We start from the raw sequence: 24,743 nt of genomic DNA, 5'->3' as shown, positions 1-24,743 counted from the left end.
CAGGTGCAAAATAAGATAAACATGGATAAAATAAACCCATTCTCTGTTGTAAAGACTCTCTTCTCACTGAGGGAATATAAACAAGAATAAAGCCTGGGCTTTAAAAAAAACAACATTTTAACAGTTAGATGTACAGAAAGCCATGTCCTGAGACTTTTGTTTGCTGTAATAGAGCCACAAGTGGTGTCAGTCACAAGCATTAACAAATCAGATCACTTATTTATTTGTTTCAAACTATTTTCCTTTTATTTCTTTTTCTTGTCACTAAAGCATTTGGTTTGGCTTTTATTATTTTTTTTTTAATCATCACACTGGTGTTCCCTGTAAGTTTCACAGAGGACATGAAATGTGTGCACTAACATAGACATTGGATCTGAAAGGCTGAAGACACAATGGCCATTCTGCACACCTCCCGAGGTTCTGTGCCTGAAACTAATGTGCATTTGTCCTGTCTCCCTGTGGCCTTCACTGCATGGTCATCCTAAAGAAAGCAGCACATTGCTGCCAGAGAGGGGGACAGCATGGCGGAACACTACAAAGGACAGCTGGCCTGGGTCCCAAGGCCTGCCATGGCTACTTGCTGTTAGTTTGTCCTTGAACGTGTCCCTGAACCCCCATTCTGCGAAGTCATGGAAACGAGGGCTGCCTTTCCAGAGCTGGGGTGAGGATTAGCTGAGACAACACCTTGGCAAGCTTCGTACCTGCAAGGCAGCAGTAACGCGTGTTATGGTGGTCCTTGAAAGAGATAAAGCAGGTGGCCTGCATCTCCACACTCCCTAGGACTTCACTCAGAGACCCCGAGGGGCTAATTTAGACCCCAGTGGGTGTTTCCAGTTCTGCTTTGCCATCAACTTCCTAACTAATGTCAAGGCTGAGACTCGGTTCCTGCCCCGGAAAAATGCAGGACTGGAGCCGCTATCTGCAAAGTGCTGATGAGTTTTAATGGGCTGGAATTCTTTTTCCACCTTCCACCCTCTTGGCACAACTGCCAGATTTTGAAATCATCTCTCTCTTTCTTTTTTTAAGGGATTTGAATCAAAAGTTAAATTCTACCAGCTAAATGCCACCTGTGTGAGCTCTCTGCCGAGGCCGTTTGACTCTGTTAAGCTTCTCCAGGCCATGGCAGGGAACCCCCAGAAACATGCAACAGGCGTGTCTAACACTCTTGGACAGCATCCATCAGAGTGTAGGCTTGGGCTGAGTGGAACTGCAGGCGTGAGATGCAGCCTTGGAAGTGTAGGTGGGGCATTCAGGAAGGCAGGTGGGAGGGAACCACTCAGGAGGTCACGGATCTGGTGCTGTAGGTGGGAGGGAACCACTCACGTCACAGATCTGTGTGAATGACAGAAGATGAAAAGGGATGACCAGAGCTCCACCAAGCTCCTTGTCTGGGAAGTAACGAGCAGTACTTGGAGGTCTAGACTGTGGATCTTGGATTTGATCAATGACTGACATTTTACCGAAGAATAAAGGTCTTTGCTCTGTGTGATACTGATGCTCCGAAGGCATGCAGGAGTAGCAACTGAGCCAGGGAAATCAAGAGGCATAGAAGACTGAGCCAACTCTCCCAGCCGGCTCAGGTCAGTTTGCCAGAACAGGGAAAGAAAACAAACACTGGGGCCAGGCCAAGCACCAAAGATCCTGCTGAAGGCCCCTTGGATACACACCGGTGTCCACAGGATTGACCAGCTCAGCCCAGCTCAGAAGCTTCTCCCAGCTCACCACCGTCACTCCTGGTCCTCACTGCCTGGAGACTCCAGGCAGCAAGAAGAGCTCTTCTGCCTAGAGTTAGTTTTGCTCCATGAGGCACTCTTTCCTTCCTGGAGAAATCTGCCCAGCCTGCTGCTCTGGCTCCAATATCACACTTCCCTTTCAGCTTTTGAATTTCAAAGCAAATCTGAGACTGACTGCAAACAGATGGATGGGGTCATAAAAATCCCCAAGCAGGGAGCAAAGAGGCTCTGGTTGTAAAGGAGAGGCTCCCTGGAAGAATGCATGTGCCCATGCTGCCTTCCTCCCTCTCTGCCTTCTGTGAGCACTCTGCAGCAAAAACACACATCTTTCTCACCTTCCCCTCTCCAAACCCTGCTGGCCTTCAAACCTCAACCTCATTCTGTCTTTCCCAGGAAGCTTTTTGTGGCTTCCTCTCTCAGACTCTAACTTCCCCACCTAAGCAGCCACCAGATTCTCCCTGAATCATAGCACCTCCAACTTCCTGGACTCGTGGTCTCGATCATATACATCTTGCTCTATGACTGGCAAGGACTTTACGTGTCTTAGCCTCTCCAAATCGATTGTAGGCTTAAGAATGAGAAAGCCTCCTTTTGACTAGTCCAGTATTGGACAAATCAACACCAACTAGGTACTTTATATAGTTTAAATGACAATGGTAGGAAGTGAGTAGAGTCACCACTGCTAACTGATGTGAGGATCTGTCATAAAGTGATTCAGGAAATGTCCTTCTGCTGGAGGGCACTATCAGAGTTCTTGGCTGCTGAAGAAAGTGACTGAATGATCTCAGATGGGGTTTCAAAAGGGACACCGAGATGAATTGTTGGAGGTGTGGAGTTTGTTAGAAGAGTTATTAATGCCACCGACAGGCAGACAGATAAATAAGAGTATGGCTGGGGCTCTGAGGAGAGTCCAGACCCAGCGCCAGAAGCAGACAGCAGGCAGAGACACTGAGGAGAGTCCAGACCCCAGCACCAGAGACAGACAGCAGGCAGGGGCTCTAAGGAGAGTCCAGACCCCAGCGTCAGAGACAGACAGCAGGCAGGGGCTCTAAGGAGAGTCCAGACCCCAGTGTCAGAGGCAGACAGCAGGCAGGGGCTCTAAGGAGAGTCCAGACCCCAGCACCAGAGACAGACAGCAGGCAGGGGCTCTAAGGAGAGTCCAGACCCCAGCGTCAGAGACAGACAGCAGGCAGGGGCTCTAAGGAGAGTCCAGACCCCAGTGTCAGAGGCAGACAGCAGGCAGGGGCTCTAAGGAGAGTCCAGACCCCAGCACCAGAGACAGACAGCAGGCAGGGACACTGAGGAGAGTCCAGACCCCAGCACCAGAGACAGACAGCAGGCAGGGGCTCTAAGGAGAGTCCAGACCCCAGCACCAGAGACAGACAGCAGGCAGAGACACTGAGGAGAGTCCAGACCCCAGCACCAGAGACAGACAGCAGGCAGGGGCTCTAAGGAGAGTCCAGACCCCAGTGTCAGAGGCAGACAGCAGGCAGGGGCTCTAAGGAGAGTCCAGACCCCAGCACCAGAGACAGACAGCAGGCAGGGACACTGAGGAGAGTCCAGACCCCAGCACCAGAGACAGACAGCAGGCAGAGACACTGAGGAGAGTCCAGACCCCAGCGCCAGAGACAGACAGCAGGCAGGGGCTCTAAGGACACAACATGGTGAGGGCTCTGAGGAGAGGAGTCAGAACCCACATGGCAGAAGTGGAAGTCTCTTCTTTTTTTTTTTTTTTTTTTTTGGTTTTTTTGAGACAGGGTTTCTCTGTAGCTTTGGAGCCTGTCCTGGAACTCCCTTTGTAGACCAGGCTGGCCTTGAACTCACAGAGATCCACCTGCCTCTGCCTCCTGAGTGCTGGGATTAAAGGCATGTGCCACCACCGCCCGGCTTGGAAGTCTCTTCTTTTACCTTTCTGAGGATGGGTAGGTTTCACAGTGCCAGTCAGCAGCCATGCTCTCTGATTCCCATGCAGAAGGCAAAATAGAGAACACAGTATATGTGACCACCGATACCAGCTTTGATGTCATCTCCCTTCTCCAGGTAAGAGATCCCGCACCTGGAAGTCAGTTAGCTAGGAGAGGACACACACACACACACACACACACACACACACACAATATCTGAATAGGGTGCCTGTCTGTATCTGTGAAGGGGGAAGGCTGCTGCCTCTGCTGTGACCTGAGCAGCAACTAGAGCCCAATATTGCATTCTTACAGTGACTTCATTCTAAAGGAAGCCCTATTGTGCCCGTGGAGTGCGGAACACTTCCTCTTGGCAGAGAGAACAAAGAGACAGGACACAGGGCAAGCTGGGTAAGGGAGGTAAAGTGAATTGAACATCACAGGCTTTAGAGTCAGATGGACCCGGGCTCAAATTCTTATTCTGCTCTTCATGAGTTAGATCCTGTGCAAATAATTCAACCTCTCTGAGTCTCGGTGTTTTATCTGTAATCGAGAATGATAACAAAATCGGCTCTACAGGCTTTCTAAGGGCTGGACCTGTGTCACCCAATACCTAAGGAGCAAAGCTGTCTTCCTGGTGTCCTTGAGAATGAAGATCTCCCCCTCGCTTTATAGAGGAGGACGAGGCACGTTTCCGTGAAGTGAGATGATTTGACCATGGTCACTCAACCAACCAATAATTCCATGCCCTGCAGGCTTGCCCACCCTGATGTTTCAGATAAGAGTGAAGCACTTGACATGAATTAATGTCTAAGGTAAGAAGATGGTACTTGGAATGTTTCCTAGTATCTCTAGGACACAGCTGAGGCTTCAAAAAGACAACATGTCTCTAGTAGTAAAAGGAGCCAGTTGGTCCCTGCGAGGCTTGCTGAAGTAGGGAAAAACTGCTTCAGAACTTCCCACACACCAGCTACCCAATAGCAACCAATGGGAAGTTTTATAATAACTGGTAGTGATGGATAAAAGCCATTGGATCTACACGAGAGACCCTACAGGGGTGTCTATAGCTCATTGAAGGCGTGGTTGGAAGAAAATGAGTCATTTCCTCTTTTACCCCAATGCAGTCAGATCAACAAGCGGGTTACATTTGGAAGCCAAGCCACTGGAGGGGGCCACACAGGCAGCAGGAAAGAGGAATCCAAAGCAGATTGTCCTGAGGTTCTGCCCTCAGCCATTCTGGGTAATCATTCTTCCTGGGTCACTTGGAAGGGACATGGGAGACCCATCTCAGAAGTCAGTGATGTGGCTCTTCAGAACAATTAAGCATAATTATGAGTGTGTTAACTGCGTAGCGAGTTGTGTGTAATTTTCATTCCGAGGTATGACTCAAACGCTCCAGATATGAAAGTCCAAATTACTTAAGCAACAACAACAACAACAAAATGCCCTGCAGACCTTGCGGTGTAGACCCATCTTGGCTGAGCTTCGATTGTAGAGTCGGGAATGAACACAATCTGCACTCGATAGCAGTTCATTTCACTAATGAATTCCCCAGAAGAAACCCGGAAGAGAGCATCTCTCCAGCTCAAAGTAAGACTTTAATTCATTCACTTAGCACTTAAGCCCGTGTCTCAAGTGGGAAATGCCAGTATCGAACATCCATTGAGAGCCGGGTGGATGCTGCATGTCTCTAGTCCAGTCAGGCACAGGAAGCTGAGGTAGGGGGATCTTGAGTTCAGGACCATTCTGTGCATGCGTGTGCGCACACACACACACACACACACACACACACACCTCTGTCTTAGGCCTTCATTCACCAGTGTTTCCTTCAAGGTACTGCAGATAAACCATCTCATGCGTTCTACCAATGATCCTGAGAAGTCAGGGCTCCTGGCCCCAACTTACAGACATGGATACTAAGGTTTTGAAAGATAAGAGAAGTGGCCAAAGAGCATCCTGGGTCAGAGTTTCCACACCACCCCTTAAGCCACCTTCTAGCTCTGAAGTCTGAGGAGAGGTTCTCATCTTTTCAAACCTTCAGTATCCATGTCTACTCCTTCTTCTGCTACCATGCTACCATATCACATGGCTCTCGTTGCCCTTCCCTGAGGTCCTGGCATCTTCCTGTGCTGGAGCTTTGCCCTTCTCTCCTCTGCCCAGGGTGTCCCTCCTCACAGCATTTGTCTCCTTCCCCTGCCCTCTTCACACTGAGCACTAAACCACTTTCAGCAACATCTCTGGGCACCCCTAAGAAACGTTGCACCTAGACTCTGCCCTGCACCCTACATTAGCTATTTCCTGTATCGACAGTCACCTTGACAGTGTATTGTAAATCTCTTTATGAGCCTGGCATCCACCGCACACCCCGCTAGAACACACAGTGCCTGTACTGACATCCTTCCTGCCTCTCTGCATCTGACTCTTGAGCTGCCTCTCGAAACCCTGTGGTGTCACCTGCAAGTTCTGATGCAATGAGGTTGGACTTCTCTATTTTAATGAGGTGTGAAAAATCAGAGCCCAAGTGCAGCCAGGACTCCCATTCAGGACCTCCCCCGCCAGCCAGATCTCAGATGCGCACTCTGTAGGAGTCCCCAGCCAGGCTCTGAGGAACCATGGATTAATAAAACATGCTCCTTAGAGTACAACCAGAATCTGCACTAGACAACTCTCTGGCCTACTGTAAGGGGCCCACCAGTTAACAGCAAGCTTTCCTGACTGTGTACTGTACCGCGTTTGACTACAGGTCTTGGCTCTGGGGTTATAGGGCCAGAAATCAGTCGAGACAATACTAACGCCATGAAAGTGGATTGAGTTCATCTGTCTGCTCAGCCCGGGAGAGATAGCAGAAACACATGGAGAGTGAGTCAGGTCCTCAAGGGCTTCTGTTCTGTCCCGTCACAAGAACAACCTGTGATGGCCGTGCTTTGGCTCTGAATAACTGTATTAAGTCTATAGAAAACAAGTGTGAAAGGAGACATAGCAGGCAGAGAGATAACAAAAAAAAAAAAAAAAAAAAAAAACAAACAAACAAAAAAAAACAAAGCACCATGAGACCAGGGGCTCACCCAGGGATGACTGGCTTGGCCTTCCATCATCAACTCAGAGGCTTGCAAGCATCCAGCAGACAGCACCGGGGGAAGCTGAGGCAGGTAACTGGATCTCCTAGCTGAGCTGCCTACCACGATGAGCTATAAGCTTCCCATGGATGAACTTCTGCTTCTCTCTCCCACTGACACTTTTACGTCATGGGATGAACAATAACCTCTGGTGTTTCCTTCTGGCTGTTCCTGGGGACACAATGCCTTCCCTCTAGGGCTCTTTTACTTTCTTCTTCCCTTCATGTGACAGAGTGGGACAGGGCCACCCCATTCTTTGGACAAAGGGTCTTAGAGGACTCATGGAGACTACCATGCTTGACTCTGAGATGGAGGAACCAGTCAGCTTCTCACTAAACGCAAACAGCACAGGCTAACTTACAAACCCATTGTCCTTTCCAGCATGCAGCTGTGCATAGATGCGCTGAGGGCGGTGGTTTACGGACAGACCAACTGAAGGGGAGGAACTGACTTGCGAGCTAGTGATGGAAAGATCGGAGATTTCAGTAAACAGAGAGATGAGATGGGGCTAAGCAGGAGAAAGTGGAGCCTCTGCCAAGGCATGGGGTGCCCTGCCTTGTGCTCCCTTCCATAGCCTCCCTCAAAGCCTTGGGCTGGATGTGGATTGTACTCCAACACTCCAAGAGGGCAGGATCACAGAGGGACCTTCAGAGCACCATGAAGGAAAGGGCAGCAGTGAGGAGGCTGGCTTGCCACAAGGGGGCAATGAAAGTTAAGAGGAAGAGCAGAGGCAGTGGGAGGAGGAGGCAGGAGCTGGCCAGGAAGGCAAGTTGCTCTTCTCAGGTCCGACTGCAGGAAGGCCATGCATGCTATCTGCCAATCTTCCTGGACTAGCCTAACCCAGAATTGGCCATACCCATGTCCTGCACATGACTGCAGACACAGAGCTTGGAAAAAGGCTGTCAGAAACAAGCGTTCAGGTTGCCCACCCAACCTGGAGCACTAGAGTGCAGTACAGGAGTGCAATCAGAGAGGCCTGCAGAGAGGACACTGCAGGAGCTGTGTCAGCCCTGAGAGATGAAGCCACTCCTGCTGGCAGGAGGAACCTAGGATCCCGCTGGCCTCATCAGGATACAGACCTCACCCACCTGTGCTTCCTCGGCCCTGTCAGCCCCTTTCCTTCTTGTTCTGCTGCTGCTCTGTGTACCAGACTTTTTCTTTGGGGCCCCCAACCAGCTCCAAAATCATGACACAGAGACTTCTTATTACTTAGGAGTGTTTGGTCTGAGCTTAGGCTTGTTTCTTGCTAGCTCCTATAGCTTAACCTGGTTCTCTTCACCTGTGGTTTGCCTTGGGCATTTTTTGCCTTCCTTTCTGTGTACCCTACTTTCCTGCTGTCTCCATGTCTGGCAGGCAGCTGCCTGGCTTCTGGCCCTGGGCATGTCCCTCCCTCCCACATTCTCTCCTACTCTCTCTTCTTCTCCTATTTATTCTCTCTGCTTCACGGCCACACTTATCCCTCTCCTGCCTAACTATTGGCTGTTCAGCTTTGTATTAGACCAATCAGATGCAAGGTGAAACAAATGAAACACACCTTTACATAGTTAAAATAGTATTCCCCAACAGCTGCACCTGTGGTTCTTCCTAAGCCCTGTGACTCTCCTTCACAAGGGGAAGTCTGCATCCTTTTTCACTGAGCCCTTTGGTTTGAGTTTCCTCAGATAGCTGCTCCACTCCAGGTCCCCAATCCCAGACAAACCAAGTGCTGCCATACATTGCCCCTAGCTCAGCAAGAGAGGACCCTTCTTTCTCTCAGGGCTCATCTTCCTACTCACGCATGGGACTCTGGTCTTCTCCTTTCACTTGTCCTGGGACCTTGAGCCGTTCATTACCTTTCTTCTTTGCCCCCAGCCTCTCCAACTTCTTTAGTGCTGCCTTTCGATATAAAAGCAGGATCAAGAGCCCCTCAGTGCCAAGGGTATTAAAAAAAAAAGGCACCTGGGCCCTAAGATCAGAAACTGTGACCAGTGTCTTCTTTGGCGTTTTCCAAAAAAGCATCTTTGTTCCTGAAACCAGTTTGGACTTCTGTTCCAGTTTACTCAAAAATACGAAGAAAACAAAAACTGTTGTTTTTGCCCTTGAATAGAATTGATCACATAGGCTGCCCTATGGGAAGATGCATTTCTGCCAAGAAGCTAACCACAAAGGTAAGGCCTCTGGTAACACGTTCAAGCCCAGACCAAAGCAAGGTTTGACGACATCCTTCATCAAAGGTCCTCCTCAGCTTAGTTGTCATTCCCTCTCTCTCTCTCTCTCTCTCTCTCTCTCTCTCTCTCTCTCGTTACAATGAGGTCCTGCCGTGTGCACATGACAAGAAAGATTCAGTGAGCCTCTTTAGCCACCTTCATCTCCCTAAGAAGCAATGGAAACATTTCCATCTGCCTCTTAGATTTCAATGTGAATTTTAGAATTGGAAGTTGATGTTTAAATAGTATTTGCTTTTAACACATAAGTAAGTCTCAAGGCATGCCACCTCTGCCTCTGCTAACCCAAGCTGCTTGGAGTAGAGACCGTGCTGGTGACCACACCTGTACTTGACAGAGGGTCTGTCCTCTATCAGTCACACGGCGTGATCACACAGTGTGACAAACCACCCACATTATGGAAGCCTCCGTTGCAAGTCTTTTCTCTGCCCATATGTTACCTCTGCCTACATTCATCTCAGCTGTTACAGTGTAGATTCTGCTGAGCTGAGTATCAGTGTCCACAATGCAGAGTGGCTGAGTTCGGTCCATGTATGTTCCTTCTTCGTAATCACCAAAATGCAAACTCCTTTAGGTTCACTAAATCAACCGAGACGATCAAGTCATAAGGTTGATCAAAAATCAATGGAAGGAGGTGGCTACACCCCTTGCTGTAAAAGTGTGTGGCAAAGCCTGGGGCTGTGGACTCCTGCTACCTGGGGTGAAGAATTGGGGCCAGAAATGAAAATTATCCCAGTGGCCAGGGAGTCCCTGTTCCAGCTGTCTGGGACCGTGTCTCTATCACATGGGGAAGGTAGAATTTTCCAGCAATCACATAATGAGCCTGAGGTAGAGCCAGGATCTGAATGCAGACCTCTGGCCATTTAAGCCATACTGACCAGGCGGTCATGGAAAGATCACTTGGACATAAGGTCACATTGACCTTAGGGACTGCTCTGGGCTTTCTACATGACCGTCACAAGCCCCTTTCCTTCTCTGTCCTCTGGCACACCAGTCAGAGCTAAGCTAGAGCTGTGTGCCCTCTACACTCACTTATCCACTTAGCAGATACCTATCTTGTCACAGGGCTCTGCAGGACTGGCATCGAGTCTTCTGGTCTACTTAGAAACTCCCCATGGCCTCCGCCCTCCTCAGACCTGCCTCTGAGTGCTGGACTCTTGGTGAGACCTCTACAGTAGCTGTGGGTGCTCTCCTGTCAGACGTGAGCCTCCATAGGACTCCGGTGTCAAGTGATACCACTTCATCTTCCTAGTCCCTGCCTTCTTGCCCTCCATTGCTTACCTTACCCCTCTCCACGACCTCTGACCCCCTGCCTCCTCTCTCGGTGCTGTGCAACCTTGCCTCCTACTTCACAGTAAAAGCAGAAACCCTCCAATGAACCCCCTCCCCTCTGCTCCCATGCTGGCATGTCCTGTCCTCCTCTGCTTCTGCCTCCCCTCCAACACTTCCCCTCCAGCTGAGAAAGGACCCTCTCCCCTCACTCCTCTACAGGGTTACATCATCCATTTTCTCTTTCTTCAGCTGACCCCTGCCAAGCAGATAGTGAGCAGATAGTGTGTTTAGACACATTCAAGCCTTCTACACCTTAAAAAGAAAATACTTCCCTGAACCCAACGGCCCCTGCTGGCTGCCATTGATTCTCTCCTCTCTTTCTGTCGCTGTGGGGTTTCTTAGCTGTGGTTTGGACAGAAGCAGAACTGACTGACAGTGGTAAAAACACATCACAAAGAGTCCTGCACACAAATGCTTATAGCTGCCTTAGTCATAGTAGCTAAACCCTGGGCATGACTTTAATCTTGCCCACAGTGAGCAGAGAAACGTGTGATACACGTAGTTGGCACTCCTCACAGCCATCGGGCTGGATTGCTACTGCAGAGCCAGACGTTTTCTTCAGGGAGCAGACACTTCCATGCAGTCTCACAGCTCATAGCTCATCTCTTTCCCTCGCAGCTGAGGGAAAGGAGGCAGATACAATACACTGAGTCCATATAAAAGCCCCTCAAACAGGGAAACTAACAGATCTATGAAACAAGGAGCTCCCTGGGGCAGGGGTTCAGAGAGAAACTGGCTGCAGAGGTGTACAAGGGAATGTGTAGGGGTGATGGACATACGCAGCTGATTGGAATAGGGAGACCATTGGTGTATGCATTTCTCAAAACTCACTGGATGCCACCACATGCAAGTCGACTTAAGCATTAGAGATGCTTACAGGTGATGAGCAGGTGGATCATTTTCCTTGCTTACAAAACTGCCAGGACAGAGACCCTAGCCTGGGCCCACTCCTATCACCTCTGTCATTGCTCCTGCCACTCCCCCTCTCTTGGTGCCATGGCAACAGCCTCTCCACCCGTTTCCCCACTGCCCACTTGCATCTTTGCTGCCCTGCTAACCGGGACTCCTCCCACAACCATCACCGCTATGGAAACATTCCTCTGGGTCCTTACTCTCCTGATTGACAAGCCCCAATTTTCTTATCTGAGCTGAGACTTGAGCCCTGCACTGGAGTTTTTCCAGATCCAGGTCAGCCATGAAGACAAGTTCCTGGTATCTGCCTTGTGTTGTGTGTGATGGGAGGTAGCCCTGCTTCTCAGCGACAGTTGAAGTCAGGGAGTTCTCCAAACACTTGCCAGTGGGAGGAAATTCCCTCTTCCCATGTCCTGCCCACTCCTGAGCCAAGGAAGAAGTAGTGGGATGAGATTATGACTGTCTCTACATGGGTGTCAAAAGTCAAATACCCGGTCATCTCATCCAAACTTGATCATTGTTTGAAGGCTACTGCCCCCACGATGACACCAACATCCATCCCTCCAGATGCCAATGTCAGGTGTCCACTCGTAGTGAGAACCCTCACTCACCAGCTGTGATCTGTCCACTTCATTCCTCTGTGTGGGGCTCAGCTCTCCCACCAAGTGCCACAACTGCATTGCCTGATACACAGCCTCCTCTGTGGCCAGCCTCCAAGCCATTCCTGTCTTTAGACCAAAGCGGTCTTCTCCACGAACAACCCTATACCCAGCTCCCACCTTGCACAGAGCCCTCCATCCTTTTCCAGACTCTCAGGATAAAGGCCCAACTCTCTGGTCTGAATAAAGTGCTGTGTTTGCTTCACCCTGTTTCAGCTATTACCCCCCCAACCCCCCCCCCACATGTCCGTCTGGCTCCTCTCAGCACAGACCTCCTTTGTGGCTCGGCTTCCTCCCTCATCTCTCTTTTCTTATTCGCTCTTGGCTACTTCAACCTGCACCTCTACTAGACAGCCATCCTTAGCTATGCTCTCTTCCAGGCCAGCTCAACTCCTTCACCCTAGGCCTCCAGTGTCCCTCTCAAGCACACCATTGGCCACTCCCACGTCTCATAAGCCACACGGTTTCAGGGATGCAGCTGCTCAGGTGCTACTTTATCTGCATCACACCATGACAGACCTCGGATGGGATCCAGTAACCGCTCATTGAGTGAGTGAATGAACAGATGAATGTGACCTTAGCCTAGTTCATCTCTCCTGGATCAAGCACGACCTGTGGCTTCCATCCCTCTCTTTTTCTCCCTCTCCCTTCTCTATCCCTTTCTCCCTCTCCTTCATCTGCTTCATCCCATTCCTTTTTTCTTTATTTCTTTCTCTCCTGAATTCCCAGTAGCTTTGCCCAAATACCTCAGCCCAAAACTTTTGCAGCCACAGTGCCACCTAGAGTCCACCCATGATATGGACCAGTGGCCCAAAAGCCCTACCCAGTCCAGCCCAGTTCTGCCCAGTCTGGCCCAGTCCAGCCCTGTCCGGCCCAGTCCAGCCCAGTTCTGCCCAGTAGAGCACAATCCATCCCTGACCGGTCTAGTTCTACCAAGTCCAGCCCTGTCTAACCTAGTCCAGCCCAGTTCAGTTCTGTCTTGTCTAGCCCTGTCCAGCCCAGACCAGCAGTCCATCCTATTCTACCCCTGTCTAGTCCAGCCCAGCAGTCTAGCCCAGTTCAACTCAGTGGAGCCCAGTCTAGGCCTGCCCAATCCAGCCCTGTCCAGTCCAGTCCAGTCCAGCAGTCCAGCCCAGTCCATCCTGGTCCAGCACAGTCCACCATCCAGTCCAGTCCAGCAGCCCAACCCAGTCCAACCTATTTCCGTCCAGTCTAGTCCTGTCCAGGCTAGTTCTTCCCAGTCCAGCCCAGTCCAGCCCAGTCCAGTCCTGTCCTGTTCTGTACATTGTTCTGGGTATATCTCTGCATCTTGACACTCCACTTGCCTGGCCTTGAGACCCCGCTGCTCCTTCAGTTCCCTAAGTGCTCCATGGAGACTTCAAACAGAAAACTGAAGCGGGGCAGGGAAGAGTGTGGGCAGGGCTCCCAGTGGCATCTTCCCCTGGCATCCCATCTGCCTGTCTTTTCCTATTGCTCTGCAGCTCCATTCCCCTCCACTCAACTTTAGTCTTCCATTTCAGTGACGTTATAATGCCACAGCAACGATGCTTAAGGGTCCATGCAAGACCTCAAGTGTAATCTCTTGTCACCAAGGAAACTGTCTGAGAGGAAACAGGTGCTTCTCTTAGTCTAAACGGCCAGTTTTCCTCCAAAGTCACCATCGTTATTTAGATCAAGTGCCTTAAAAGTTCATGTAGTAATCCTATCCCTGGAATGCATAAGGGTGCATGGCACATGAAGGCGTGTCGTAGTAAGTAAGCAGAAATAACCAGGGTGCCCCCAAACTGAAGAATGGGTGCATAACTGTGGCATGCGCAGATCCACGTTTAAGGGTGCATGGCACATCAAGGTCTATAATAGTAAGTAGGCAGAAGCAGCCAACCTGCCCCACCCTGAAGACAGGGTAAGTGATTATAGGATATGCAGCCTCTGAAAATAAAACACAGGAGTGTTTTACCATAACATGAGAGCTGCTTTGTAAGCTAAATAGGGATCAGAAAAAAGAAATTAAACCTCCCTTGAGTGCAAATTGTTATCGCCACCATGCAAACTAACAATGGGTATAGGAAGAGTCTAGTGCAACCAGATGTTCTCAGTAGTTTTTCTGACAGTCTTGTTTTCCAACATGCTTTTCTGTGTCCTGAAATTTCCATGATGAGCTTATGTTAACTCACAATGGACTGTTTCAACAAATCTGAGAGAAAATGCAAAGGGAACTATTCATAATAAATCTACATTTATGTAGTCTTCTGAATAGTTTATCAGAGACTTGAACTGAGACATCTCCAGACATTTCTTCTCCAGAGTTCTGAGGTCCTCTGAGACTCATCAGATTCAAGGTCAAGAAACCCAAGTGCCTGTGCATTGTCAGGGCCTCAGTCAGCATCTTCTGGGTCTTAGTGATGTGAGAAGATACCTCACCTGCCATTGGACCCCATAGATGGGGAAGATACCTCACCAGGCATGAACTGCCTTGCTGCCTGCTTTGTCTCGCCCACATTGCTTTGCTCCCTCTGCAGCGACACCTTGTGTTGTGGTCATGTAATCACAGAGCAGGTACTGGATGGGTCTACTCTATAGAACCAGGTACCAGGTAGGAGGACATTTAAAATCTGCTGAATCTAAATCCTACAGTGTTTGGCGTTTAACTTTGCTTCATTTAAGCTTTCACCCAACGAGGAGTAGAATGGCATTATTGTGCCAATTTTACAGAGAAGAAAAGAAGAGAGGAGAGGAGAGGAGAGGAGAGGAGAGGAGAGGAGAGGGAAAGTCCTGAGGTCAGAAGCTGCAACATTCGAGAGAGCAGGCCCTGCACCTCATGTGGGCAACACAATAGAGCCAATCCCATTGGCAGAGGTGTGAGTGAGCCAGCCCCAATATTGCGAGCAGGGAAGAGCTCACAATACTTATCTGCCATATAGCAACATGGGTGAGAGAGATGCCCACCCCATTCCCCGCCACCCATCAACACCTGAGATTAAGAGTGGGAGAGCTGGCCCTGCCTCTCATCTGCTGCAGCACTCGGGATAAGTGGCCCCTACACCATGCCTGGACAACACAGTTCAGCTGATCCTGAAGTTGTCCGCATGGGAGATCTGACCCTGAGGATGAAAGCGGGAGAACTGGCCCCACCCACTGCTCATCCCTGCCAAGGGTGAGCTCACCAAGGCAATGCAGGAGAGCTCACCCTGGTGGGCTCTCACTCTGGCGAGAACAAGGAAGAGCTGGTGGGCTGACCTACCCTGCAACTACCAGGCCCAGAACCAGGTTATTGTTGGCCCACCCCAATATCCACCCCATCTGTGATCTGCTGGAGCACATGAAGGGTCCAGTCCTGCAGACCCAAAGCTGCAGGATTTCCACAACACAGGGCAACAGCAGGATAACTAAGAGGAGCTCCAGTAAGGGCCCGGCATCAATAGTGCAGCAGAAACCAGAGGCCTCAAAACAGACCAATGACTCTGCAATCAGCACTTGTAAGTGGAGATATATGGACCAAAGGGTTTACTGTGTATATAGACCTAATGCAGGTCTTGGACAGGGAAGGTGTCAATGCTGTGTGTGCCCTTACCCCCAGTCTTCCCTCAAGTCTCTAGACTTGGTAAACCACATTCAAATCACTTATGTTTGTAGTTGTCTCCCCAGTCAGCTATAATCTATTCAGAGGAGGTATAATATCTTATTTACCTCTGAATGAATCCCCAGTAACCTAACACAAGATCAAAAGGCATGTTAGCGCCATGAGTACCCTAGAACAAGCTGATAGATGAATTTTTTTAAATGTAATGGATAATACATGACTATAATCTAAAAGCACAATACTAAAAAGAAAGTGTCAAAAAAAAAAAGACACCTGACTCCCCTGCTCCACACCTCAACTTGCTCTGACACTATTTGAATTGTTCAAGGGCATACAAATAGGTAAAGCTTCTAAATACTTTAAAAGGGAAAATGCAGGGACCAGAGAGACAGATCAGCAGTTAAGAGTACTTGTTACTCTTACAGATGACCAGGACTCGATTCCTAGCACCCACGTGGTGCTCATAGCCACCCCTAAATCCAGTCCCAAGGGACCCAATGTCCCCTTTTGGACACTGTTGGCACCAGGCATGCATGTGGTGCAAATATGGACATGCAGGCAAAACTCTCTTGCACATAAACTAATCAATGTGAAAGAAAACTTTAAAGAAAAGTGTTAAGCATTGGGGTGAGGACCCAGTGATTGTTTCATGAAAGGAAGAATAGAAAACTATGGGGGAATCTCACTTTGACATTTGGATGAAATTTTTCAGGAAGATACTAACAAGCAGAACACAGAAAAACACTAAAAGAATATTGGTTTTTCTAAGTAATTCAGTACCTTCTACGCAAAGAGGTTAGTATTAAGCTTTGTATTAGTGGGAGTTACTATGGATGGGAAGTTGTGGACTCTTGAGTCAGCAGTTCAGGAGTTCAAGACCAGCCTGAGCAATATAATGAGATTCATCAAAGAATAAAAAGGGAGATGAGGAGTAGGCAGGGGGAGATAGAGATTGTTACTTATATTTAAAGACTTAGTAGGAAAATTGAGGTGACACTCTCCACTGATTCTGATAAAAATATTTGATAGAATTCAATCACTCTTGATGAGAAACATATATATTGCATATATATTATATATACATATATACACAATGCAAACAGGTTGGCAATGAACCCAGTGCACAGGTTCGTAATTCCAGACATTCAAGAAGCTGAGGCAAGAGGATTATGGGTTCAAGGCATGCCTGGGCTACACAGTGCATTCAAGGTCAACCTGAGCAACTTAGTCAGACCCTGTCTCTAAAAATAATAGAGAGATGGGACCACTGTGTTGTCAGCGGTGCCTGCCTAGCACAAAGAAAATCCTAGGTTCTGTACCGTATTTTTTTTGTACAAAGGAAGATATTTCCTGATGACATTTTCATGCCATTGCATTGCCAGCATAATCTTTGATGTCCTAGAAGCACGTTCTCTGAGCTCCAAGAGAAAGGCAAGAATACTCTCTTGCTATTTTCATCACTTTCTTAGTTTTGGAGACACTTGTTGCAGAGGTCGGAGTGGGGAGCTATTTCTACTTCTAATGGTTCCTTCCTCTCAAAAGGACCCCCAAAGGCAGTAATAATCCTGGCTTCTTCGTTTATCCACTCCAGGGAAAGCGGGGGTTAGTTTGGAGCTTTCTTCCTGGGGAAGAGAGAAAGACCTAGAGAATTAATATACATTCAATTAGTTACTGTAGGGGAAAACTGACAATACCAATAATAAAGATAAAATATCTAGAAATAATCTTAACTAGAAATGTTCAAGATCCCTGTGAAGAAAACTTTAAGGCACTCCAGAGAGACATAAACACATGCTTGAACAAAGGGGAGGGCCGAGCACATTTCTGACTGAGAAGACACAACATCATAAATACGTCAGTTCTCTCTAGGTCAATACCACGTGTCACGCCATCCCAGTGGAAAGATCAACAGTATTTTTTTTAAACGAATAAGTCAGTTCTACGGTTTGTATTGTAAAAATATGTATGTGATAATATTTCAGAAAGGTCTAAAAGGGAAAAGCAGTGAGGAACACTGACCCTGCCTTTGAAGCAGTCCTCACACAGCCATATGTATTAAGGCAACTCACCCCTGGCACACAGATTCGATAGAACACAGTGGAAAGACATATGGAATTGTGTATTGTAAAGCTGGCCTCGGACATCGGCGGAGAAAAGATGAATTATTCACTAGCTGATATGGAACCAACTAGGTAGCCTTCTAAACCAAAGCTGGGTTTAACTTCACACCTCACCCCAAATGGCTCAGAGATTTGGATCCGAAAGATGAAAGTTCACAAGAAGTGAGGGAGGGCAGTTTTATAATCCCCTTGAGGAGGACTTTTCTACATACGATAAAGACGACATTTCACGTGAAAAGACAGGATAAACTTGACTGTTAACAAAGAAAACTATAAAGTTTCTTCAGTGATAAGAACACTCAATAAAAATATCAACAGTTTTTTTAACTTCACAAACTCTAAAGTTCATATGGAAACATTAATGTGTAACAATCACGCCTAAGGAATTGCAGGCCAAATACTGGCCTCGGAAAATACTTTTTTTCTTGTATCACAGGCCAAAATCAATTTCCTTTAAAACATAAACTGTAAAGATAAACTGAAAGCATAAAAGATGCACCTAGACAAGGTGTGATGCTCATAGTTAGATAAAAACTGTTCTGAATTGTAAGAAAGATGCCCACGGTCACAGGAATCAGAGACATGCCAATGAAGCCTCAGTAAAATCTATCTGGTACCCACCAGACTGGAATTCACCATAAAGCTTGATACTATTCTCTGTCGGCAAGATATGTGGAAGCCACCAGCCACTCATTGTCAAGATGTCTAACCAAGGCGGCTTGCTCCCCTGAGGGCAGTTTCGCAACACTGGCAAAGTGCATAGTATATCCCGGATGCCTTGCCACCGTATCCAGGGACTCGTCCCGCTAATACAGTTACACCCAGGCAAAGAGATGTCTGTACCAACGATGTTTTCTGAAGCATCTTTGTAATAGTACATAATTGGAACCAAGCGGCCGTTAGTCCTATGGGAAGGTTAAGTATGGTGAGGCCTATCTGTCAATGCTATTCTTTGTAACAATTCTTTGTACAATTCTATAGGATGAGCTGTGTGATACATTATAGAGTGTGAAAGGGGAGCTGCAAAATGTTCGGGGTGGTGGACTGCCCTTAGGAACCCGCAAGAAGCAGGAGAAGACCATATATTCACATGCACTTGCAAGGGCAGAAACTAGCTCTGGATCTTTTCGGGGACAGTGGTGGCAGGCAGCTTGAGCTGGCCAGAAGGTGTCTTGCATTCTGTGTTCCTAGTAAAACAAAATCTGTGTGTCATTTCTGCCCTAGAGTTAGAGCATCCATTTGTTTGGGGGAAAGTGAAAAGCTGGCCATTAGGTAATACCGTATAAAGTTCCTGTGGAGGGGATGTCTACATAGCTTGGGGAAATTGGAACATAAAAATTGTCACACATGGTTATGCTTCTGTGGATTTGAATCATCCTCTTTGAAATAGCATAGGATAGGAGGGCCCTTGTTGCTGATGTTTCCTCTGTAGGAATTGTACTTCACTGGGCTGGTGCGTGCGTGCGTGCGTGCGCGCGCGCGCGTGTGCGTGCGTGCGTGTGTGCTCACCCAAAGGCTTGCCTGCAGCCCAGTCTTCTCGAGGCATTTTCTCGACTGAGCTTCCCTCTTCTTGAATGACTTTGTCAAGAGGACAGAAAGCACCTATCCTAGCAGATCCCCAGAGGTCCAAAGCACCATTTTCTCTGTCCCAAGCGACATGAGGCAAAAGCTGAAACCAATGAAAGAGTTTTGGCCCCAGCACTAAGACTTTATCGTTGACATGGAACCCACAGTCCTAAGCTCTGAACTGCTCTCTGCTGTGAAGAACGGGGGCCTCTTAGAGGAGGGCAGTTCCACAGCCTGCAGAGAAACTAGAACATAAGAAAAGCTATGGAGCCTCCTGCTCTTTCCAGAAATCAGGGCTGCCGTAGAGAGCAGTAAAAGTATTTTTTTAACAAGGAGCCAGCTTGCAGTACCTGCCAGTGGCAACGTGGTGGTCATCTGAACAGCACGCAGAAAAGAGAGGGGCCAGAGAAATGTGATTTGCCACACCAGGATAAGTTCACAAAAAGCTGTGGATTATGGATGGCACCAAAGTTAATTTAAAAAAAAAAAGACATACAGAAAGGTGGTTGTGGTGAAAAGTAAGAAAGTCACTTGTATTATTTCTGTAAGTTGGGGGATTTTACATATGGGTATTTTACTTTTCCAGTAAATGTCTTTTTTTATGAAGTATTGTTATCTGTATGTTTCTAGCTATGAAACCAGGAAGGAAAAGTCACAGGGAACCACGAAGTCAGGAAAGAGGGAAAGACCATTAGGTGGAAGATGAGCCCCCGCTGAGCCAGCCAGCCAAGCAGGCAGCCTCCACAGACCAGCACGCCAGCGCACCAGAGCGGTCAGGTGTTCTACCGTGATGAATTAGCTGCGTTCTTAGGGAGGAGAAGAGACATGCAGACTCAATCCCTCATCTCCTAGGAAACCTCCAGATGACCCCACTAATTATAAGATAATAAAAGGATCTAGAAGCCCTAAATAATTCTCACAGACTAGATCCATCTGTCACCGTGACAAGACAATGGGCTGCGTAACTCCGGCCAAGTGAGACTTACAATGTTAAAATTTTGGAAAGAGACACCAGGTTGCAGTAAAACTGGAGACTGTGTAAAAGGCTCAGGTTTACAAATTTTACTGAAAGAACAAATGAATAGTAAGTGGAAGAAGAGGCTGCGCAACCTGTATGCCAGGAGCTCGTTTTTTTCGGTCTCTTGGAAGATGAACAATATTCCATGCTCAACCAAAGATCCAACTGACTCCTACCGTGTCCTGGCCTGGCTCCGCAGTATTTTTCGATCTGGAAGATAATTCACGCTGAGTAAATATAAAAATAAAATATCTAAAGCATTAAGAAGTATAACATTGAATGCAGAAATAGTAAAGAAATAAGCTAACGCATAAAACTGATGCTTTTAGGCTTAATGGAAGTGGAAACATAGTCATAAATTTGGGGGATTGTTGGTTTGCTTTGCTTTGCTAATGAGACAGGGGTCTCATGTAATCCAGTCTTGCCTCCAACTCACTGTATTGCCAAGGATGGTCTTGAACTTCTAATCCCCCTGCCTCCACCTTCTGTGTGCTGAGATGACATGCGCTCTATCATGTCCAGTTTATGTAGTGCTAGGGATGGAGCCCAGGTTTTCAGGAACGCTAGGCAAGCACCCCAACAACTGGTTACAACCTCGGCCCTCTTAAGTTTTGAAAAACTTACGTGCACATGTATGTGTATGTAGGCATGTGTGCCGTGTGAGTGCATGTCCGTAGAGGACAGAGCTCAACCTCAGATGCCATCCACCTTGTTTTGGCTTTTTAGACAAGCTCTCTCACTGGCCTGAAGCTCACAGAGTAGGTTTATCTGACCGGCCTGCAAGCCCCAAGGCCCTCCTCGTGCTGTGATTACAAGCCCAAGCTACCACACTAGGCTTTTGTGAATGATGGTTCCGAGGATCAAACCCTGGTCCTGTGCTTTCTCGGCAAGGCTATCCTCCAGCCCAAAACAACTCACGATAATATACATCTTAACATAGCGAGATCAGAGGGTCTCTCTCTGAAAGCCCAGGCACCCTGGTTCATTTCAGCTGTCTATGACTATGTACAAGCAATCCTAATTCACCAGCTTATGAGAGCAGCGTCAGTCTGTCTCTCCATCTCAGAAGTCAGGAGTCAGGCAGGCTGGCAAGGGAGTTCTGCTCTGTCGACTATTCACTTGGACACTGGGAAATTTTCAGGTGGTGATGTGGCATGAGGCTTGGGACCAAGAAAGATCCACTCAGATTTTCCTAAGACTTCACAGGATCGCTGGAAGGTAGACTCTGGGACCCTGTATCTCATGATCCCTCCTGGGTCATAGGGACCATGAGACTTCTTACCAGAACCAGGGTGAAAATCTCAGAACAGGCATAATGTCACTTCTGCCATAGTTTAATGGTCAAATTAGCCACTGGCCAAACCACATTTAAAGGAGCAAGATGGACTTCACACAGATCTTTAAAGTGAGAGCAGATCGCATTGAATCTTTCTGCCTCACTGAGGACTGGGAAATAGGTCAAAGCCTTTGGCTCAGGACTAGTCAGGAGCTGACAATGATGACGGCAGTTAACCCCCAGGATTTTATTGAGTGTTTCCTAGGTGCCTGGCAATGCTATGAATACTTGGAGTTTATGTTATTGAATATTTGCAGCACCCCTGCGAAGAATCTCTTACCGTCCCTGTGTGTAGATTAACAGGCTGACTCATCTGACCATGATCAGATGGCTCACCCCAGAACCACACTTTCCCGAGAGGGGAGGCTGAAGCGACCCACAGCTGCAGGTGATGTAGAGCTTTCTACCCTGAACAGAGGGCCTGGACAATGTCCTGAGAGCACTGGGGTCTTGGTGGAGCAGGGCCCACACTGTGGATAGGGAATACAGGAGGAGCGGGAAAGTGGGAGGCAGATGAGGAGACTCACACTGGGAGATATGAGAAGTAAGGCATGAGAGAAGGGGAGGTGGGGGGAAACAGAAGCATGTGAAAGTAGAAACTGGAGGTGAGAAGGCAGGACTTGGGGGGTTAGGGACAGAATGGACCCAAGAAGAGCTCCAGAGGCAAATTTCCCATAGTTGTACCCCAAGCCTAATCTAGACACTGTGGAGACATGCGTAACAGCGCTCACTCCCTTCTATGATCTGCTCTTTGAAGAAAGGACAAGGACCCTCCCTGCACTCTTGCATACTTGGATCTTAGAGAAACTGGAGGGCGACAGGCTCCAGTCTGCAGACCCCTGTGGCCTACATTGGTCAGCAACTCTAATCATTGAAGACCCACCCCCAAAGCAATGTGACACAAGACAGTGGTTAAAAGCTTCTGCATCAAGTAAAATCCAGTCTGAATCACAGATCTGGGGCTGCTGACATCTAAACTCTCCTGGCTTCTGTTTGTCTACCAAAGGGCACGATAGGAATGCTGCGTGGTAAGACACATCACATACCGAGCATAGGGCTTAGGGCAAAGTCATTACCGAGCAATTAATAGCAACAATAACAACAGTAGTAAATCCTGCCCTCTTTGCTTTCATTCTTTCTCAGCTCACATTGGCTTCTCCCCTCTCCCTTACCCTGCTGTACAGCCGACCAAGGATGGCGATGATGTTTCCGGACGTTTCTGTCTCTTGGATCAACTCTTGGCACTCCTTCCCAAAAGAGAGTTAAATAGCTTGGAAACCGGAGCTAGGGTTTCTGCTCCCCCTCCCTCTCCCAAGGCCCAGGTTGTTCTGGTCAGGTACCCATAGGAGCACAATAAAGACTGATTGGGCTAAATGGGCAATTTATGGCTTCTCTTTGAACAGGCCTTAGATGATTACCTTTTATGAGGCTTACACTTTAGACTTAAGATGTAAAACAGAAGCTTCGGCTAGGAAGCAAATAATGGGATATTTTATGTGCTGTTCTGGAACAAAAGTCCACAGCTTTATGGCAATGGCTGTAAAAGGAGCATGATTGGCGACGTTTTGATTGAGAAACCCACATGGAAAGATCTCCGGGTCAGGAGACCAGAGGCCGAAGTTTCCCACCATGTAACACCGCCTAGCCAGGCCTGATAGTCTCTGTCTTCATATGCAAAGCCGGGGACCACCCTCTACCCCACCCCCACAGCAAGACCTTCTCTATCCTAACTGCCCGTGGTTCCTGGGTTCCCACATCTAAAATGCTTTCTTCTTGGCTCTTGGAGATTCCAAATGTTGGTTCTCCAGACATGTTTAATCTAGGACACTGAACTTGCAGGCACTGTCTGAACCGCCTCCTGATTCTAGAGTAGAGAGAGCATTGCAGGCATCGACCTATAGTTGGGAGGCCTGGATTCAAGTTCCCACTCCCTGCACATCCCAGCGTGACTTAGGACAAGACACAGTATATAATGGAGATGAAGCCCAACACTGTGGGATGAGGTGCTGGAAAGACTGAAACAGCTTGCAAAGGAGCTGCTCTTGTGTCTGACACAGAGGAAGCGCTCGAGCTCGGTGTGGGTATTGTTAATGTCCCAACACTCAACGAACAGAACGTCTGAAAAATTTAAATTGACCCATCGCACAGGACCCTGAGATTTTGGCACTGTCACCTTAGCTCTGTGAGCCCAGCAATCGAGGAGCAGGGCTGTCAGCACAGCCATGACCACCAGAGGGCAAACTCGGGTTGCTGGTCTGCCAACCCTGAAGGGCCAGGAGTTGCTCCGGAGCCAGCCCTTCTCCCCTTGGCTCCTTTAGTTTTTTTCCTCTTAAGGGAACAGAGAGCCCTGGCATAGGAAGAAACAGTTGAAATTACCAAGCTTTTCTAAAAACTCGAAACTGGCAGTGCAAAATGAAAAGCGACCCTATGAGCTAGGTTTGTTATGAAGTGAGCTTCCGGTGTGCAGCTTTAACACCTGGCTCCTGGCTGAGCGTTGGCATCAGCATATTGAAGCCTTCTCCAGGAGGTGGCCCATTGCCCAGGTGCCTAGTGTCTGACTCCCACCTCCACGTGATGCTGAACTTACAAGGGTCACCCCCAGGCTGTTGGGTGCAGAGGCCAGGATTCAGACGTGAACCTTCCAAAGACAGTGGTTTGTCCTGGATAAGCTGATCCTAGAAAAGGGTAGCTCATAAGTGACTTGAAGAAAACCAGTTAAGAAAGAGCAGGGGTCTGTTTCAGATACCAGGCTATTACATCCGTAAGGCTACCCATCAACAATCCTTAGGGAAGGGGGTTTTAAAACAACACTATAGGGGCCCTGCAGAGAAAGATCTGTTCCGTTTCAGAGCTGAACCTAAGATAAAGTCAGGTGTAGGGAAATCAGACCCAGGTATGGCGCCAGGCAGGAAGGAGGTGGGAGACTGCTGCTCCTCAGCAACCTTGGCCAAGGCCTTTTGATGTCTGACTTCTGGTACCCCAGGGTCAGTTGAGACGACAGGAGGGGGCCCTAGTGGTCCCTCCTCGGCCCTGGGTGCCGAGCTCCTGGATACCTGGGAGGCGCTGGTGGCCAATATTGACTTTGGTAAACACCATTTTGCACCGAGCGCCCAGCGAGGGCGGGGGCGCCCTGACCCGGGGGCGGAGGCAGCGGCTCCGCATTTAGACGAGGCCATTAGCAGCGATCGATGGCTGCTCCGCGCGCTCCGGCCGCTGGGCGCTCCCAAATGAAGGTTAAGTTTGCTCTGCGCCCCTGCGAGGCAGGC

At 48.4% G+C, this 24,743-nt stretch overlaps 1 long non-coding RNA gene across 1 annotated transcript; it reads right to left on the bottom strand.

The window, feature by feature from the left end:
• Nucleotides 1-215: 215 nt before the first annotated feature.
• LOC121448232 lies at nucleotides 216-22,798 on the bottom strand. Its single transcript, XR_005974351.1, has 3 exons — nucleotides 22,650-22,798; nucleotides 20,234-20,351; nucleotides 216-701 (listed from the first exon to the last, which is right to left on the bottom strand). It is a non-coding gene; the product is annotated as an uncharacterized LOC121448232 (long non-coding RNA).
• Between the last annotated feature and the right edge of the window lie 1,945 nt (nucleotides 22,799-24,743).

This window comes from Microtus oregoni, unplaced genomic scaffold (assembly GCF_018167655.1).
Source record: "Microtus oregoni isolate MIOR12 unplaced genomic scaffold, Mior012 000005F_ref0000423, whole genome shotgun sequence".
Lineage (NCBI taxonomy): Eukaryota > Metazoa > Chordata > Mammalia > Rodentia > Cricetidae > Microtus > Microtus oregoni.
The sequence above is the reverse complement of the archived record's forward strand: the minus strand, read 5'-3'. Positions and strand labels throughout refer to the sequence as shown.